The sequence below is a fragment of the Camelus bactrianus genome, chromosome 4 (genome assembly GCF_048773025.1).
Source record: "Camelus bactrianus isolate YW-2024 breed Bactrian camel chromosome 4, ASM4877302v1, whole genome shotgun sequence".
In the NCBI taxonomy this organism is placed as follows: domain Eukaryota; kingdom Metazoa; phylum Chordata; class Mammalia; order Artiodactyla; family Camelidae; genus Camelus; species Camelus bactrianus.
The window spans coordinates 93,710,892-93,732,611 of record NC_133542.1 but is presented as its reverse complement, the minus strand read 5'-3'; the positions used below and the strand labels follow the sequence as shown (position 1 = coordinate 93,732,611).

General features: G+C 39.8%; 1 protein-coding gene across 1 annotated transcript in view; it reads right to left on the bottom strand.

Annotated features, from left to right (window-relative positions):
• The window catches only part of LOC141577578 (uncharacterized), a 736,830-nt gene that overhangs the window by 624,773 nt on the left and 90,337 nt on the right, over positions 1-21,720 (bottom strand). Inside the window, exon 6 of the mRNA XM_074363186.1 lies at positions 20,998-21,111. The gene's annotated coding sequence lies outside the window, so the exon portion shown is untranslated. The remainder of the gene's footprint in view (positions 1-20,997; positions 21,112-21,720) is intronic.

Below are 21,720 nucleotides of genomic sequence, written 5' to 3'. Positions count from 1 at the left end.
GATCATCGTTTCATGATGGTCGTAAGTCAAATCACTGTGCTGTATGTCTTAAACTTCATAGCGCCGCATGTCAATTGTATTTCAAAGAAACTAGAGAAAAAAATTAGAAGATAATCTCTTCTTACCACATACTCAGGCTGCATGAATTCACCAGAAGAACTTTTATCTATTTGGCAACCTCACTGGTCTTCAAAAATGTGCTTCTCGCTTAGATTCACTCCCATATTTAGGGAAGCACAGAGACTATCAGATTTGATAAACCCCATGTTCATCTGAAAATTGTTCATTTTTTCATATTTTTTTATTTTTCCCTATAGTTTTAATTGTGGAAAAATTTTAAACACATCAAAAAGTACAGGAAGTACCATTAAAAAAATACCCCTCTTCTAGGAACATAACCACTGTTATTTTTGCTTCCGTTTTTAATATAAATAAATAAAACACTGCAGACACAGAGTTCCAATGGAAAATGGCCCAAGTTCAGTTTCTCTCCATCTTTCCCCCCAAGCACCTGCTATCACTGTTTAAACCGCTTGTGTGTATTCTCTCCCTCCATGTTGTTGTATTTTAACTCCTTATTATCTATCCATAAGCATATTGTCTTAAATTATGGATTTATCAAATTGGCATGAAAGGCATCATGCCATATGCAATGGTTTGCAACTTCTTTTCACTCCCACTGATGCTTTTTCCAAAAAAGAATTCTGTCCATATTACCACATATTGATCTTACTCATTTTTAACCACACCATTTAAGTATGCCATTGTATAAAAAAAAACACAATCTGTTCTTTCATGCAAATGACAGTTGTCGAGTTTGTTTACTTATGTCTCATCGTGATTACGATATAGGAGAACTCACCGTTAGGAGCATCTGTATTTTAGTCCCACCTTGCTTTTAAACTCCCAAATATGTTGTTGCTGTTATTGGTATTGTTGTTGTTACCTTCAAACTTGAAGTCTATTCATTTATCTTTTATTTTGATAATCCCTGCTTGCTTCTGAATCAGCTCTTTTGTCCCTTTCCTGTTCACCCATTTCTTTCCCCCTCTAACCTTAAAAGAACCTAATTATAGGAATGAGATCACTAAGCAACTGAAATTAACCCCCACCATAAGCTCCCCTGGATGCACACCATGCCTTGCCTACACTGTTGATTCTTTCCCTAGATACAAAGAAGAATGAAGAACTATCAGGTAAAGAATGGTTCACTCTCTACCCACTAGAGCCCCGTTAGCAGTCCTGCAGGCAGATCATGGGGCAACATAACATCTGCAAAGTGAGTCAGCCAGTCTGTGCATGACAGAGAATGGTGCAGAAGCCAACCTCTGCCTCTGAGAGTCACTGAGATTCTTCCCCCCATTTTTTCCTTTAAAAACTGTAGGGCTGAGCAGAATCTTTGGAGACAGTTTCTGGACATGAGTCCACTACTTCCCCAGATTGTCAGCTTTTCTGACTAAAGCTTCTTTTCTATATACTGACACTTGCTTCTTGAATCATTGGCTTTTGACCAGGGAGCAGCTGAACCCAAGTTCAGTAACAGTTCTTTTAAGTAAACTTTTTCTTTTTTCATAATGTCCTGTTCTTACATTATAGTTTCTATCTTTCATCTCTGAACATTCCTTTAAAATACTTATTTTAGAATATTACCTAGATTGCTCATTATTGGAAATTCTTGGGCTGTTTATACATCCATTTGTTAACTGTATTGGCTTTCGTAGAATGACTTGTTTCCTCAAAACAATTCTTGACAATTTTTGACATCTTTAGTGGGAGTTTTTTATGCATAAGAGAAAACCTCATAAGGAGTTCCACATTTACCTCCCTGGGTCTTTCCCCCACAGCCCCACGGTGCATTACACTTTAGTTTTTAGCTCACTGTTCTGGCTTGAGTTCCTCTCAGTGTGTGGAAACAGAATTTCTCTTCCTCACCTTTGAGACTGACACTATCTTAATGTTTCCTGTGCTTGTACATTTCACTCAGCATTTCTGTGTTTGGAAGAGCTGTGGGGGTGTGTCCTTGGCTTCCATTTCCTAGTGACTGCTTCCAAATCCTTCCTCCAATCTCTCTGAGCCAACCAACCCCTGTGTCCACATGACAATCCTTTGATTATAATGTAAAGGGGAGAGACTTTCTATTTGTAACTTAAAACTTCTAGAAATTTCACTTGCCAATTTTATCTGTTTGAATACAATTTTCCTTATTTATACAATTTAGTTTTTCTTCTGAAATTTGAAATCTTTTTCCACATTTCATCCCGGGATAAGAAATGTTACAGTGAAACTAAGGCTTCTGGAAAACGTGTATGGTTTTCTTCATATTAACTTACAGGAACATTTTATTTGAAAACAATTGTTAGAAACAATTGTTAGAAAACAACATGTTAGAAAGACATATTGCTTTCTAACCTTATTTCATTTATGTATTTGTTGCTATTGTTTTGCTTTCCCTAAGATTGTGTCCTTTCAAGAAACCCAAAATAGCCTTTGTAAACACCTTATAGAAATGTAAATCTCGTGATCAATTTTCAAGAGTTGAAGTGAAACACGAAACAAGGGAGATTAGGGAGATCATCCTCAAGATTTTTTACTTGAGTGTCACAAAGGACAGATAAATACTCCCAATTTAAACTTAATAGGAAAAGTACAACTTTACTAACCTTAGGTATTATCTCCTGATAATTGCCTTAAAACTGGGCAAGAGGAAAAATACACTGTGTGTTTTTTTTCCCCCTACACTCAACATTCAGGAAATTATCTCATTACATTCCAAGGACTGATAATATCAGCTATTTACCAGTACTGATTTAAGATTTCAAAAGCTACAGGATTAAAAAAATCTAAATCTACTTTAAATTAAAAGCCTGCAGAATAGGTCAGCATATGTTGTATTTTTTTTCCTGAAAAAAATTCTTATTTTTCGGATCCTCTTGAAAAATTAACAACACAGAATTGCAAAACAGAACTCATCTAAAGATACTCAGTGGCCTCGCTGAGGAAAGAGAAATTCAGAGACATCAGGTAAGTGGCAGAGCCAGGATCTGGACCTGATTCTATTGAATTCCAAACTCCGTTTACTGTCCACTTTACTATTTTCCCACATTACAGATTTCTGTGGTCTGTCATGCATTAACAAAAAGGCTTCTGTGCTAGAAGTCAACAGATCTACATTCAAGCCTGGACACTGCCACTCCCTGTCTTCCCATTTTGGGTGTCTTCATGAGAAACAATACAGAAGCCTTGATAGCTGTCAGCTGAGAGCTGGCCTGACACAGCGAGACAGTGGTGTTCTCCAACTGAACATGAAACACGTCACAGAGCACCAACGTCAGCTGAGGTCATTCTAGGACTGTGATGGAGTGAGAAAAACACAAGAGCGCTTTGTAATCACATCTGCTCCCAGAGAAGCATAAGAACAACATGCAAACCATTGATATATCCAAATATCTTCCCCCAGCTATCATGAGCGCCCAATGCTTTTCTATCAATTGCAGCTTTATGCCCACTCTATTCCTCCTGCAGCTGAGGTGCAACAAATAGAATTACGCCCACTCCCTGATAGTACCTATCCTATCCACAGGAAACTCCTGCCTCCTTGAACCTTCCTTCAAGTCATCCAACATAAAGCCAAACTCTAACAGATCTTCCTCCACCCTCTTATTCTGAGGTCCATGCTTGCCCATCAGGTCAGTCTCCCTTGTTGCATCAGGTAATAAAATGAACTTCTCATGACTTAACATGCCTCCAGTGGCCTTTGGGAGGCATCAACACAGCTCTCTGGAATTTCACAGCTTACCCACCTACAAAAAGAGGACAAAGAGTGGGCATCAGTAGCATCAGTCCAACACTCCCTAAGGCCGTTCCAGTGCTGTCATGCCACAGCCTTAAAGCTTGCTATTTCTACCCCTTTCTTCTGATTTTGGGTGATATTCACCAAATTCCTAAGAAATTCAAATAATGATTGTTTCTACTTCTCACAAGAGAAGATTTACAATAATTAGCACAAGCACTGAGCTCAAAGGCAATTCTCCAGTGGCCTCAGAGAGACTGATTAAGAGTATTGCTGTTGGAAGTAGGGGATAGCTCAGTGGCAGAGTGAGTGCTTAGCACACACGAGGTCCTAGGTTCAAACTCCAGTCCCTCCATTTAAAAAAATATTTAAAAATAAGTCAATCAATCAATGAAATTACCTTCTCCTACCAAAAAAAAAAATAGTAATGCTGTTACATAATCTATACAACTTTGAAGTCAGAAGTACCAGAAACCCAGACTCACCCTGTAAATAATCCTGTAATCACAGATGCAGGCTTTATCATCTTTTCCTTCCTCTGGGGTTTTAGCACCATTTTACAGAAATTGAAGCATGGAAGTAAATTTTGGGGCATGAAAGTAAATTTTGGGGCATGACAGTTTATAAATTAAATGTGGTTAAAAGTGACTGAGTGATTAATCCTAGTTCATGCAGCTATAACGATGAAGTCAGTAAATAACATGCAATTTAATTACATTTCTGATACACATGATATGTAAGTTATGCATCATAATAATCATCTGGATTTTAAACCTTTTTCTATCTGTTGTTGAAACTTGGCTGAATGGATCACTTGGATTTAATAAGTTTTGATTTGAGAATGAAGATTACTCTCTCTGTAATTGGGATACATTTATTTAAATTCCAATGAAGAAAGATATGAGAGGAAATAGTGCTGGTGAAGGGAAGAGATCCATATAGAATAATCAGAGGCAAACTGACTGCCCAACCAAAGAAGAATATGAACCAGGAGAGAGCAGCAACACAGGCAAAAGGAAATACCGACAAACATAACCTGAAGAGAAGCAGATCTTACTAATGATAAAAGACTATGAATAAAGATGGATTTTTGAATTACGGAAGCAAAGTCTCTGGAAAAGTGCCAAAGCAGTCAGGAAGGAATCTTGGCAAAACAGCAGCAATGGAATAACTATTGTTTCTAGAAAGTATGTATTTCCAGGGAACAAAGGATTTTAAATGAAAAATTTAATCATTCTGCCAAATGCACTTGCCACTGAAGGTTTGAAAAGTGGCTTCCTTTATTTTATCAAATAGGTGCATTTGGTAGGTAGCTGTGGGGCAGTACAGTCAGACCTGGGTAATAATTCCACATCTACCCACTCCTACACAGATCACTTCCTCTTCCTTGTCCTCAATAAAACAAGTTTTGAGTAGCCCACTGCCACCCAACATCTACCTAAAGGCTTATTCAAGAAGCACAATTTTACAGAGACCAGCCCAGGACCAAAAGACTCCTTACAGGACATACTAACTCCTCACCATGGGGATTTTCTAAGTTCTGCAACTGTATCAGTTTGGAGTTCCAGAAATAGTATATCCTAGCTTAACCTCCTCAAAAGGAGTTTGCTAGTTAAAGTCAGTATCACACTTTCACCTTTTACTTTGGAATATTTGGAAGTACACATATTGAGAAATTTCTCTAGTTACTCAACATCCTTGACATGAGAACCAATGTAATAAATTCCCCTGGGAATTTAGCACTTTGAATAATTTCTACTAGTGTATTTTCAAATTCACTAATCTCTTCTTCTGCAATGTCTTATCTTCAATTAACCTATCCAGTGTAATTTTCACTTTAGACAATGTATACTCCACCTTTAGAAGTTCAACTTGAGTCTTCTCTATTTCTTCCACATCTCCCTTTGACTTGCTCATGTTTTTCTTTTCTTTCTTAAACATATATATTTATAATAAATGTTTTAACACCTTGTCTACTACTTCCATCAATCTTCATTCTTGTCATTTATAGATATACTTCTATAGAATAATTTTTCTTCTGGCTATGGATAAAATTCTCCTGTTTATTTGCACAACTGGTAGTTTTTTATTGGATTGCAGACAGGATTCCAGACATTTTGAGTTACATGCTGCTGGCTTGGATGGTTTGGGGTTTTTTGTTGTTGTAGTTTGTGTAATTTTCAATATTTAAGGACTTTGTTCAGAAGTGCAGTTACATTACTGGGAATTAGTTTGATTCTTTGAAGCTGATTTTTATTTTCTTATTGTGAACACAAAATGCCTTTAGTGTACATTTTGCAATACTGCTGAGCCAATACCTTTCTGGGGACTCAGCTCAATATCTCATGTGTTTGATCGTCTTTCATTTTAATGGACAGCTGATGGAAAAACAAACTACACACATGTTACATGTATTAGCTCGTGTACTCCTTAAAACAATCTTGTAAGGTAGATACACTATCATTACTACTATTTTACAGATGGTGAAACTGAGGCACCAAGATATTGAGCTCACACAGCTGCTAAGAAGCAAAGCTTTAATTTGAAGAAAAGCAATCTGATTGCAAAGCTTGTACTTTTAATCACTAAGTTACTTATTGTTGTCGTTGTCACTATTATTAATGATAGGCAGGAATACACAAGCAAACATATAAGTTGATGTCAGAGTATTCAGAGTAGTAATGTCCTAAGTAGGGAATGGGACAGGGCTCACCCTATAAGCAGGCAGCATATGGAGATAAAGACAAGAAAATTAACATGTACCCATAAATGATGACAAGGTTAGAGATTTATGAAAACTGAGATGAGACTCTCTAACACTGAAATCCTTTCCAATAATAAAAAATCTCTTAATGTTCTGCACTCCTTAGTTTAGAAATGTTTCTACCTATTCTAAAAATATCAACTAATTGACAGGTTGAAACCTTTTTTGTCCATGATAGGAAAACCCAAGCTTGGTTCTTCTCACTCTGAAACAGATGAGAAAGTGAAAAAAAGATTCTATAAGATCAATCAAGCAACATGCCAGGTGGAACAAAGGACAAAAAACACACTCATACTTAGAAAATAACTGGGAAGCAGAACGCAGGAAGCAGAGCTCCTGATCTGGAAACGCACACTGGGATGAGTGACAGCCACAGCATTCACAACACAGGCAGGACATTTCTTAACAGCAAAACCCCCTCTGAGAATATATGATAAAGAGAACTATTGTATCTGACATTTGTACTACACTCGAGAGCTTTCAAGGGCCTCCGTCTGATGTGATCACATAATAATACTCTCTGATCCCTGGAGCAAACATATTTTTCAGATGAAGAAACTGACTCAAAGAAGTTAAATGCCAAGATGTCTCAGCAAGTAGGCTAGACTAGAACTGGACTTCTGACATCGCATTCTCCTCCTGTACGATGTCTGTGCCACACAATCTGAGATGCCCACCACTAGACCAAGGTGAATAAAACTCAAAGATTGTGGGCTCCTGGACCACTCCAGAGTTTCTTTTCCCTATAACAGTCATTTGATATTTCTCCAAGTTATAGAAAATTTTATATATTTTAGGCTTGAATTTAGCTTTGAAAGTTCAAATCATGAATACTTACAAATTATTGTACTTTGGAATAGTCAGTGGATTTGATTGAGAGTTGTGGTGACTTAACCAGCAAGTAGACACTGAAGTCCAGGCACACAGATTAGAGGTAACACTTGGTATAATTCTGCGTGTGCAGACCCACAATGAGGCCAGTAGAGGAAGTTCAGAAGTTCTAAAAATTGTAGTGGCTTACAACAACAAATGTTTATTTGTTTTTCTCACAGAGCTGAAAGCAGTCCAGGAAAGCTCTGCTTCAGGATACAGGGTGGGTACAGGTCAGTTCCCAGCATCTTGCCTTCCCCTTGGACCAATCACTACCTGGAATGTGTTCTGCTCGGAAACAATGTCAGAAGTGTAAATGATGGGAGAAGAACCACACAATATCTTTTAAGGCCTCTTCTCAGAAGTGGACATTATCACAAGCCAAGGAATGGGGAAGGTTACCACACTCTCTGGTGAGACGTTCTGCGAGTCACACAACAAAGGATGGGTGAAGGAGTGAAGGGAGGGTGTGAAGAAATGGGAACATTCACCTAATCTCCCACACTATTTCATATTCTATTTTGTGAAGCAAGTTTGTATTCCTAATGCATATCAGGGCCAAAAAAAATAAAAAAGGGGGCCCTTGGGAACAGAGAAATACTGACCTGACTCCTGCTGCTACTTCTATGTAAAAAGGCTAAGAAGCAATCTTTAAGCCTGAAGAACCCATGAGTGAGCATCTGGATGTCCTGTGTACTGTGGTTGTGTCATGTCATAACTTAGAGTTACTCTGTACTAAAATCTCTCCTGGAATTTTAAGGAAGATTGCACAGTTCAAATAGAGGTGAATTTCTGGCAAAAGTCAGTTGGAGGCATATCTTGTGAAATTTTATTCTCCTACTAAAACAAAATTGCCTATAAAATACAAGCCTGCGTGCAAAGCGCTCTCATAAACAAAGAGCACGTTCAGCGCTGGGAGCTCTGTGTTCACATCCATCGACATGTGTTCTTCCAGGAACAAATCACTACATCATCCACTCCCATGTAGCCACCTCCTGGGGAACAGATACCCCCCCGAAACTCACATACACACATGCAAGGCCATACAAATGCAGAAGAGTGAAAGGAGAGTTTTTGGATCCTAACCTCTTTCAATTCCAAGGGGCACATCAAACTGGACCAGTCACATGCTCTGTTTAAAAATAAACAAACAAACAAACAAACTGAAACAGAAATCTATGAATTGAAAGTTGATTTCTCATTTCTATGCAATGAAGTTTGAGACTTTGCTATTTTGATGGATATGGATGCTAATGATCATTTTTCCATCTCGGATACCAGAACTACAAACAGACACAATGAGCAAACTCCCTTCTAATTCCTATAATCCATTCCCATGTGTCCTTAAACTCTGCCTCTGGGAAGAAAGCTTCTGCTGAAGAGGCATCGCTGAGGTATTATGTTGCCACATAAAGTATCGAACATTTGTCCCATGAAAACAATCCTTACAGACAGAGCCCCGGTGTGGGGCCTCATCATCTCCTAAGTTACTGCAGTATAATCCTTCCTCCTCCTCCTCTTCTCCCTCCCCCTCCTCCTCCTTCTCCGTCTAACTGCAGCTTCTCCCCATGCATTTTAGAGATCCACTGTTCCATGACACAGATCTGATGATGCCACTTCGTTAGAATAGCTGACCGTTACCTGGAATGCTGCCCTTTCCTGCCTGCCCTGCACTAGCTCCTATTAGTCGTTAAAAGCCTTCTGCATTTCACCTATTTTCCTCCAACCTACATTTCCAGCCTCGTCTCCCATTAATTCCTTGACGTTTCCAGTGCCTCATGCACACTGGACTGCCTGCTCTGCCCAGTGTTCCGTTGAGTGTGGAGCCCTTCCATCATGTTGCCTCCTCTGCCTGGGACATTCTTTATTCCCCCATCTGAGACTGGCACAACAGGACTCCCCCTAGAGTAGCTTTCCAGCCCCTCAAAATCCTGGAGAGTTGCAGCAGCTCCTGCAACGGTGTCCAGCAGATTCCTTCCCTCTGTCTTACTCCACACTCATCTGTCCCCGGGATCTTCCCAAAAGTCAGACGCAGCTCTGCTGAAAGTTCTTCAGTGGCTCTTCAGCTTTATGGAATTGACAGCAAATCCCTACATACACTGCTTCCTCATCAGCCTGCTTCCACCTTTCCTGCCTCACCACCCATCTTCCTGTGCGGCCTACAATGCCACCATTTGGAACTTCCTGCAGTTTCCAGTGGCGGACACACTTCTCCCCTAGTCAGCAACCTCACGTGTGTCCACCTTCTCCCTGGAATGCTCTGCCCTGCAGTCAGCCGGCAAACTCATACTCCTTTAAAGACAAGCTCAAACAATCTCTTTCTCAAGATCCTTATCCTCAGCTTGCACCCTGGGTAGGTCAGTTACTGTCCCGATCCTGCTCCCGTAACCCTGCTTCACAGCCCCGCTGCCCGCCGTGTGGCCCTCCACTCTAACAAGCTGCGCACTTGTTCTGCTGCCCTGGTTGGGCCGTGAGCTCTCTCAGGGCTCTGCAGTCTGTAACAAAGCCAGCAAACACACGAGGTCAGAGAAGGAAAGATAAAGAGCGACAGAGCCCCTAGGGGAGAAGAGCAATCCCCCAGAGGGAAAGACTTTTTCACTCACTCTCTTATTCTGTGTCCACTCATGGCCTAAATACAGGCCCCGCATGTCTACCCATCTCTTAGATGATAAAACAAACCGTTCCTCAGAAGGCCCATGCGGGGACACCATGCAGTAGCTGTTCTGTCCATCTCCCTTAATATGACTGTTCTGTGCATTCTCTTAGCAGATGAGGGCTTCCAGGCCACCCACGGTTCGTGGATACCCCCTAGATTTTTCCCACAGTCGGTGCACTCAGGCCTCTCACAGCCACAGCCCCAGTCGGCCTTAGGGTACCTTACTGTCAAAGGCAGCTCTTGTCTACCTCCTACACAAAGAATTCAGGTTAGAAGACTGAAATTTGGGGCTCTGCCCTGTCCTAGGGACAGAAAAGCTGGAAAGCAGGTTAAGCCTGATGGAACGTGAGTTGGGCTCTCTCGCTGCCTGCTGCAGCTGGGCCAACAGGTCCGTGGGAGGGGGTCATCACAACACAACCTGCATGGCATCATGGTCTCCCCATCAGGGCACAGACTCCAGGGCATCGAATTGTGGCAAAAAGGTCTATACAGCTTTCTCCTCCACATCTATTTCTCTTTCCTAGAATCGCAAGGTGGTCTCAGATACCTCAGTTCCAGGTGTGACTACTGTTAATCCAGAACTGGGCATGCACACAAGTGCAAATCTCCAGGCTTGCAAAGGTATCTTGCACGAGACACTAGCAGCTGAGACACACATGGGAGACAGAACAGAGGGAGGCAGGTAAGACAGAAAGTGCTTCTAAATCAGGTGACCTGGCTTCAAGTCCCCGCCTGGCCACTTTGTCACCCACCATGTGATATTGGGGAGTTGCTGAACCTCGTGGTCCCCCGTCTGCTCATCTATAAAGGGAGGTACTGTTAGCTTTTATATCTGAGATCTTGTATAAGGATAATCTGAGGTCATTCCCATAAAGCGTTTCTGAGTACATTATTTGGCACATAAGTGCCAACAAATGCTTCTGGCTGCTACCACTGTATGCAAATTATCTACAGAACAATATTAGTAAAACCGCCATGTCTTTTCCTCCTACAGACAGATATACTGGGTTCAAAGCCTGTAAAAAGAATGCCCAAAATGTCAATCACTGACTACCACACAGTGAGTGCTCAACAGATGATTTCTCAATCACTGATCATTCCTTCCTCCTATGCAGTCAGTTCTCAAAGTTCCATAGTAATAAAGAGGGAAAGAGATGTTGACAATTCAAAACGTTTGATAATCCAAAAATAGTGTATACTCGGCTAATTAGAAGAGTGTTTAACACTTTTTAACAGAAGACTACATCCAACGTTCACAGAACTTGAGGCAAAGTGATCCTTTCACTCAACCAACAAATTCTAACTGAGACTACGCCCACACCAGGCACTGCGCTGACTGCCCACAAGGCCCAAGGGACCAAGACCATCGATCTCTGCCCTCACGGAGTTTACATTCTAACGGTGGCAACTATGGCCACTTGATGGCTTTCATGGGCCCCAGGTGTGTGCCTCTTCCTCCACGAAGACAGATTAAACACTATACTTTATGGCTGTGTTGGCATAAAGGTGAATTTTTAATATTACATGTTAAAATACTTCTTTGCTCAAGAAATTCATTTTTTGTGTTTTGATTTTAAAGAACATTTTAAAAATATTTTTGTGGATCCTTAAGAGTATTTTGGGCCCTAGGCACTGTGCCCAACAGAGAAGATGGCAACAAAGTAAAATGAACATGAGAATAAAATATGCCAAGCGGTTTTTTTGCTGAACAACTGAAGGTCAGTTGCAGACATCATGTCATTTAACATCAAAATACTTCGGCAGGCATCTCCAAAATAAGGACGTTAATATTAATTCTTGAATCTACAGTATCTTAGCCTACATTACTGAGTCCCATATCATATAATTTTTGTATTTTATATAGATACTTCTATTTTGAACCAAAAGTATATTACCTAATTTATCCATTTCCATTATTTGCCACATTTATCTTTGGGAGACACTTGACTGTATCAAAATACTCTCTCATTTTTAGCAACTAAAATGTTTCTTCGGCTGAACTGCCAGTGGCGCTTTACTGAGACACAGAGTTCTCTATCCTTATTCTTTCATTGTCATCTTTTGATAATTTTTCTTTCTCCCAAAAATCCTCAGCCCATACTCCTCCTTGGAAGTTTTTCCATGAATCCGGTTGCCTAGGCTAAAATATTAGGAAAGAGAAATGTCATATTCCATTGGCTGGATGTCACTTTCCAAAGTGCACATGACAGTCACTGAAGTCCGCAGGCAGTGTGACCACAGATCTCATTTCACCGACACAGTCTTATCTACAGTGTATCCTTCAGAACAGGCACGACGTAAATTCCAATATAAATGTGTGATGATCTCATGACCTGGTGAAGGCAGGTTGGGAGAAGAGCTAAAGTTGTTGTCAGGACACAGGCTTAGATACCAACCCTGACACATCTACTTAAATCATCTTAAACCCTCTAAGCCACAGTCCCAGATGAAAACTAGAAATGATAACAATACAGCTGGAAGATTAAATGAGATAACCTGTTCCAGGCACCTAACATGTAAAGTCTACAGAATGCCTGTCTCCTTCCCCCTTCCCTATTTTTTCTCTAAGATCCATCCCCAAGGAAAATTCCCACAAAAAGAGCTATGCCTCCCCTAAAACCTTCACTCTTGCCACACAAAAGCCCCAATTTGGGGTCACATGGGAAAGTAACAAAATAACAAGTAATAAGAGATAATTCTAGAGAGAGATTACTTGTTTCACTTGAAACATGTGAAACAAAATACTCAATATTTTTGGTAATAAAAAATATTTCATCAAGATTTCATTTACTAAAATGGGCAAACAGTACTTCCGTCATCTAGAGCAATGAGGAAGGGGAGTCACAGTATATATGTACATGTTTCAATCTGACTACTTCAGTCTAATGCCTCCAACACAACAACATCTAAAAATATATGCTTCCACTTCTGAGAAGATGGAGTAAACGTGCTTTTCCCTATTCCTCCCACTAAGTACAACTAAAAGACTCTGGACATCATATATACAACAGACTCAAGCCGACTCTGAAAAGTGGAGAGAAGAAAGACCAATTAGGCTCAACTGAATGAGGGAAGAACGTGGTGTGAGTTCCCTGGATCTTCTTTTTGCCTCAAGCATCCCAAGCTGAAGAAGCTGGCAACCCAGAAACATCAACAAGTACAAAGAAGTAATAGTAAGAAGCCTGCTCTCTCAGCCAAAGGACCAGATCAGGGGCAGCGTACGAAGAGTGTTAGATAACCACTCTGTTACAGCCAAACACCACAAAAAACACAAAAACAAAAACAAAACTGTGGCCCTACCTCCAGTCACACCCGCAAAATCTGAGTGGAGAGTTAACACTCCCACCCTAGGGAGGCTGCAACCAGAGGCCCCAACACCCCACCAGGGTGATGTGAGAGAAGGCCAAGGAGGAAGCTGGGCGTTTCATCCCTGCTGCCTGGTAATGAGGACACAACACCTCCATCACCACCTCGACCTGTAAGTTTCAATATTTGAAATTCAGTCAATGTAATCTACTGTATTAGCAAAGTAAAGACGAAAAAAATCACATAGTCATATCAATGATGCAGAAAAACCAACTGAAAAATTCAACACACATTTATAATTTTTTAAAAACCTTTTTAGAAATCTAGGAACTTGATGAAAGGCATCTGCCAAAAAACGTGCAGCTAACAATATACTTTATGGTAAAGACTGAACGCTTTCTTCAGAAGACTGAGAACAATTCAAGGACGTCTACTCTTATCACTGGTATTTAATACAGTAGAAAATTCTAGCCAGTGCCAGAAGGCAAGAAAAATAAGTAAAAGGCATGCAGATCAGACAGGAAGAAATGAAAGTGTTTGCAGATCACATGATTCTCTACATAGAAAATGCCAAGGAATCTACAAAAGACAAAAATCATAGAATAAATGAGTTCAGAAAGGTCACAAAATACAAGAAAACAAACAAAGAACTATTATATTTTTATATGTTAGCAATGAGTGTGTAGACCTGAAACTAAAATTTCACTGCCATTTCCAGTTGTTCAAAAAATGAAATACTTATATGTAACTCTAACAAAACATGTGCAGGATATGCATGCTGAAAACCATACAACACTGATGGAAAAAAAAAGAGAAAGAAGAGAAGAAACAAAAGGAGGAAAGAAGGAAGGGAGGGAGGGAAAGGAAGACAGATTTGAATAAATGGAGAAACAAACTGTATTCATGGATTAGAAGACTAAACATAATAAAGATGTCAATTTCCCCCAAATTAATATATAGGTTTAACAAAATTTCTATCAAAATTCTGGCAATATCTTTTGTAGATACAGACAGGATTATTCTAAAATTTATAGAGAAAGACAAAAGAACTAGAAGAGTAAAACAATTTTGAAAACAAAAAAATAAAGTATGATACCAAAACCAGTCAAAGACACCACCAAAACAGAGAATTATAGCCAATATCACTGATGAACATAGATGCCAAAATCCTCACCAAAATATTAGCAAATAGAATCCAACAACACATAAAAAAAGATTATACATCATGACCAAGTGGAGTTCATCCCAGGGACACAAGGGTGGTTCAACATATGCAAATCAATAAATGTAATACATCACATCAACAAGAGAAAGGACAAAAACCACATGATCATCTCAATCGATGCAGAAAAAGCATTTGATAAAATTCAACACCCATTTATGATAAAAAATTTCACCAAAGTGGGTATAGAGGGAACATATCTCAACATCATAAAAGCTATATATGACAAACCTACAGCCAGCACAGTACTCAATGGTGAGAAACTCAAAAGCTTCCCACTAAAGTCTGGGACAAGACAAGGATGCCCACTATCACCACTCCTATTCAACATAGTCCTGGAAGTCCTAGCCACAGCAGTCAGGCAAGAGAGAGAAATAAAAGGGATCCAAATTGGAAAAGAAGAGGTAAAAGTGTCACTATATGCTGACGACATGTTACTATATAGAGAAAACTCTAAAAGGTCCACACAAAAGCTACTAGGGCTGATCAAAGAATTCAGCAAGGTATCAGGTTACAAAATTAATGTTCAAAAATCAGTTGCATTTCTTTACACTAATGATGAATCAACAGAAAAAGAAAGTAAAGAAACAATCCTCTTTAAAATAGCACCCATAAATTAATAAAAAATGTTAAAAAAAATAAAATAGCACCCAAAGTAATAAAATATCTAGGAATAAATCTAACCAAGGAGGTGAAAGAATTATAAACAGGAAACTAGAAACCATTGATAAAGGAAATTAAAGAAGACTTTAAAAAATGGAAAGATATCCCATGCTCTTGGATTGGAAGAATCAATACTGTTAAAATGGTCACACTGCCCAAGGCAATCTACAGATTTAATGCAATCCCTATCAAATTCCCCAGGACATATTTCACAGAACTACAACAAATCATAATAAAATTTATATGGAACCATCAAAGACCTAGAATTGACAAAGCATTACTGAAGAGAAAGAGAGAGGCTGGAGGAATAACTCTCCCAGACTTCAGACAATACTACAGAGCTACAGTCATCAAGACAGTATGGTTTTGGTACAAAAAACAGACATATAAACCAATGGAACAGAATAGAGAGCCCAGAAATGAACCCACAAACTTTTGGTCAACTCATCTTCGACAAAGGAGGCAAGAAAATACAATGAAATAAAGACAGTCTCTTCAGCAAATGGTGCTGGGAGAGCTGGACAGCAGCATGTAAATCAATGAAGCTAGAACACTCCCTTACACCACACACAAAAATCAACTCAAAATGGATCAAAGACTTAAACATAAGACAAGATACAATAAACTTCCTAGAAGAAAATATAGGCAAAACATTATCTGACATTCATCTCAAAAATGTTCTCCTAGAACAGTCTACTCAAGCAATAGAAATAAAAGCAAAAATAAACAAATGGGACCTCATGAAACTTACAAGTTTCTGCACAGCAAAGGAAACCAGAAGTAAAACAAAAAGACAACCTACAGAACAGGAGAAAATTTTTGCAAATGAAACCGACAAAGGCTTGATCTCCAGAATATATAAGCAGCTCATACGACTTAACAAGAAAGAAACAACCCAATCCAAAAATGGGCAGAAGACCTAAACAAGCAATTCTCCAAGGAAGACATACAAATGATCAATAGACATAAGAAAAAATACTCAATATCACTAATTATCAGAGAAATGCAAATCAAAACTACAATGAGATATCACCTCACACCAGTCAGAATGGCCATCATTCAAAAGTCCACAAATGACAAATGCTGGAGAGGCTGTGGAGAAAAGGGAACTCTCCTACACTGATGGTGGGAATGCAGTTTGGTGCAGCCACTGTGGAATACAGTATGGAGATTCCTCAAAAGACTAGGGATAGACTTACCGTATGACCCAGGAATCCCACTCCTGGGCTTATATCCAGAAGGACCCCTACTTCAGGATGACACCTGAACCCCAATGTTCATAGCAGCATTATTTACAATAGCCAAGACATGGAAACAGCCTAAATGTCCACCAATGGATGACTGGATAAAGATGTGGTGTATTTATACAATGGAATACTACTCAGCCATAAAAACTGACAACATAACACCATTTGCAGCAACATGGATGCTCCTAGAGAATGTCATTCTAAGTGAAATAAGCCAGAAAGAGAAAGAAAAATACCATATGAGATTGCTCATATGTGGAATCTAAAAAAAAAAAAAAAAGCATAAATACAAAACAGAAATCGATTCATAGACATAGAATACAAAATTGTGGTTGCCAAGGGGGCGGGGGTTGGGAAGGGATAGACTGCGATTTCAAAATTGTAGAATAGATAAACAAGATTATACTGTATAGCACAGGGAAATACATACACGATCTTATGGTAGCTCTGAGAAAAAAATGTGACAATGAATATATATATATTCATGTATAACTGAAAAATTGTCACTGGAATTTGACACAACATTGTAAAATGATTATAAATCAATAAAAATGTTAAAAATAAATAAATAAATACAGTATGAAGAATCCATCTATCTAATTTCAAGATTTATCATTTAGCTGCAGTAATCAGGAAGATGATATCACCAAAGGAATAAACACAAAGGCCAATCAGACAAAACAGAGAGCCCAGAAACAGACTCACACAAATATGCCCAACTGATTTTTGACAAAGGTACAAAAGCAGTTCGATAGAGGATGGATTGCCTTTTAAATAAATAATACTAAAACAATTGAACATCTGTCAGCTAAAAAAAAAAGAAAAAGAAACATAAAAATTAACTCAAAATGGATCACAGACTCAAACATAAATTGTAAAGCTGCATAGTTTTAGGAAAAAAAACAGGAGAAAATCATTGGAATACAGGTCTAGGCAAAGAGTAAATTGACTTGACACCAAAAGCATGATCTATGAAAGGAAACTTGATAGGGTGGACATCATTAACATTAAAAAAAAAAAAAAAAACCACTTTGCTCTGCAAAAGACCGTGTTCAGAGAATGAAAAGACAAGCTACAGACCAGGAGAAAATATGTCCAAACCACAAAGGACAAGCGTATAATGAATTCACAAATTTCAACGGTAAAAAAAAGAAAAGAAAACAATCCAATCAGAAATGGGCAAAAGTATAAGCAGACATTTCAACAAAAATATACAGATAGCAGATCAGCACATGAAAAGATATTCATCACTAGCCACTAGGGAAACGAAATTAAAACCATGTTGAGTTATCACTACATGTCTATCAGAATAGCTAAAACAAAAAACAGTGGCCACACCCAGTGCAGGGGAGGATGCAGACAGAGTCATTTATATGTTGCTGGTGTGAATGTAAAATGGTACAGCCCTTCTGGAAAACAGTTTGTCAGTTTTGCAAAAAAAAACTAAATTAAACTTTCAAATCACCCAACAATAGCACTCCTATCGCAGAGAAATGGAGGTATGCTCACAAACAATATATATACATAAATGTTATCACAGCTTCCTTTGCAAAAACTGCAACCAACCCAGGTGTTCTTCAGTGGGTGAATGGTCAAACTATGATGCATCCATACTATGAAATGCTACTCAGAAATAAAAAGGAATAAGCCATTGATACATACAACACACCAAATGAATCAAAAGAGAATTGTGCTGAGTGGGAAAAAAGTTCCCAAATAGTTACATACTATATGATTCCACTTAGGTGACATTCTGGAAGTGACAAAATTACAGAAATGAAGACCAGTTCAGTGGTGGCCAGGCGTTAAGGAAGGCATTGCCGTGGAAGGGAAGCGGGTGTGAATAAAAGAGAGCACCATGAGGGATTCCCTGTGACGATGGAAATGTTCTGCACCTCACCTGCATCAGTGCCCCGATCCTGGTTATAACATTGTCCTACAGCTTGGGTAAAGGATATAGAAAATCCCTTTATACTGTTCCTTACGACTGCATGGGAATCTACAGTTATCTCAAAACCAAAGGTGTAATTCACACACACACACACACACACACACACACACACACACACAATATGCCTAGTTTGCCAAGAAGCTATGCATCTATTGCTGACAACTTAGATGCACATTAAGCATGTGACTCTAAACAGGGACTCAGGACTTCACACCCAAGCTGCGTTGTCCAGACTTGCCAGCCCTCTGACAGACATAGCTTTGAAATAATGACATGGGAAATACAGTGAGCCTTGATTATCTGCAAGGCTCATTAAGTAATACTTGTCAGCTGATTTGGCTATTTGGGTGGTTGTTCTGATTTGATGTCATCCTTTACTATGAGCTCCTGAACCAAATCAGTAACTTAGCAGTTTGTTCCTGCATCAGCTACCATCCTACCCCAAACAGTGGCTGTCAATCATGGCTGAACATCAGAACTGCCTGGGGAGTGAGTCATTCAATCAGGGACTCAAGTGTTATAGGCAGCCAGAGCTGAGAATCACTGGTCTAAAACAAAGAGACAAAAAACAAAATGACCAATTATCATAGATTTTAAAAATAGCAGTCACTATTGGCAAACATGGTGGAGACAGCAGCATCCTGGAGTGGGCCAGAGAGCTCACTCAGAGATGGTGCTCACCCTCCAGGCTCCCAGTCTAGGGGAGGAGCTCAGTCAGCCCCTACTTGTGTGCCAAATTAGCAGCCTGATCTGCAGGCAGTAGCTTCCAAGGTATGAAAAGGCCTCTTTCAGGGAAAGACAGAGGTAGGGTTTTTGGTCTGATCCATCTGTGCTGATTTCTGGAGGGGTAGTGGGGAGGGTAGACAGTTACAGTGACACCTTTAAAATCTTTCTTAGTTTGTTATGGTCTTGTGAGTCTCTGAGATGCCAGGTCCTATTGGCTTTCTGAGCTGGGAAACAAGCCTCAATGTGGCAGTCTTAAAAGCTGGGATGCTACACGTTGGGTCCAAATCCTTCACTCCTCAGGGAGAACCTGGGAGTTGCAAATTCCCACCCAGTTGCAGGTCCCTGTGCCCGGGGTGGGGTTATGAGTGAGAGTGCACCTCAGCCTTTCCTACCCTTTTTGACATGGGTATTTTCTCATTTATGACATGTAGAAGCTGCTCAACTGGTTTCTGGCTTTCTTTTAGAGGGAACTGCTCCTTGGGTAGCTGTACATTGTGTGTGCATGGGAGGAGGAGAGCTCAGGAGCCTCCTCTGAGACCATCTTGGATCAGAACTCTCCCCTTTTCATTTCTTAAAATTTAACAGTGTGGCTCTGCCCTTAAAGACACAGGGTACTTGACCAGCTCTGCTGGCATTAAGGCTCCCAGGATCTTTCTTTACTCATTCTTACCACTGCATGTGAGTCTGTAATTATCTCAATAAAGATTTCAATTAAAAAAAAGTCATGGCTAGTCACTGAGTTCATTCATCAGAGTTGATCACTCTAACAGAATCATACATACCAACTGTATGATGAAATTTAATGCTACAGCTCCTACATAGTTCATTCCACCTAAATCATTTTTGTGGTATATTTAGGCTGCTCATTTCTGTGACACTCTATTTCTTCAGCTGTTAAGTTTTGGTGTTTCTCTCACCCATTATGACTAGCTTTTCTGTTGTTCATTGCCAGTGGTACTTTTATCTCTTTGTTATTATTGTTTCATCATAAAATAACTTTAAAATCTATGATAACATTCCTTTCCAAACAAGGAAAAAAGTGAATATTGCATACTAGAAATAAACATGAAAATTCTTGCCCAGGGTACTTGGTCATTCATTTTAACAGTGCCAAGCACTATTATAGGCACTGAAGACACAGTAGTAAATTAAACAAAGTCCCTTCTTCATGCAGGTCACAGCCATCCAGGGTAGGAAGAAAAACAAGTAAGTATGTAATATAATTACAGCATATTAAATAGCATAAAGAGAAGTGCATCGGGGACATGATGGATAGAAAATGACGGGGGCACTAATGTGGATGGGGTGGTGGTCCTGCACAGCCTGTCTGAAGAGATGACACTTGAGCAGAGATTTGAGTTACATAAAAGAGAATATATGGTATGTGGCTCATAATCATGAAGACCAAATCAATCATGGCTTAGCTCAGACAGATGCTTATTAATTCTTGGTTCCCAGGAGAATTAATAGAGAAACAGGTCCTCAGCCAAACTTCTTTATCTTTCAATCCAAAGGCTGAGATATTTGGCTGGAAGATGAAAAAGGGTCAAATACCGAACGTCCCATTCTATCATTCTCCTTTCCTTTGATAGTTTTTTAAAAGTGTGTCTAGCTCTAAAAGGGGGGAAACAAAGCACCATTTTAATGAACACTGCAATTAAGAGGCGCATCCCCAGGAAACTAACACCCTTTGATCTGCTGTGATGTTGGCCTTTTCCCGATTCGAGGTCAATGAAGTTATGGCGTCTGCAACTCCCAGGGACACTGCTGCATGTAAAATCATTTGACTCACTCTGGCTTACCTGAATCCTCCTAAGGAGCTCAATCTGCAGATCAGAGGACGCTACTCCTTTTCAATTAACTCTCTTTCAGACTCGATCATTGTCCTTGTCTTCATTTATGTCAAATGGTGCTCCCTGTGGAGATAGGCAGCTGGTTATTCCGAGCTAACTCAGATAATCCTTATTAAAATCACCACCTCCCTTATGCAAACCCATCCATCACCTTCACCTTGATAGGCCCCTGCCAGCCGAGTGCCTGGTGCCACCTCTGGTCTCCAAGTGGCAGGTTTCCTCCCTACCCACCCACAACACTGTACCAGCACTGGGACACTGCAAGGCACAAACTGCAAGGGAAGATTTCTGAGCCATTCACTTCTTTGGCAGCTTAACACAATTCAGGAAATGTTAGCCAAACAAACATCACAGATTCTGGGAAAACAGGCGTGGGACCCCAGGATGGCTTTGCCTGAAGGCTTCCTTGGGGACAGCAGGGCATGTTCTGGGGTGTTTCTGGGACCTAGGTCAATAAACGCTGGATTAATGATTTTGTGAGACAGTACCATGGCAAGTGGTGTGAGTTCTGAGATCTGATAAACTCGAGGTTCAGCGTGAACAGCTACGATGGAAGGAAGGAGTTAACACTTCCTGTTCAATACCGAAAATTGCCTGAAATGAAAGAAGTCATGGGAGAAGGAGGTCCCAGCAGTTCCAAAGCCTTCCTCAGCCCCGCCAGCACCCACTCCT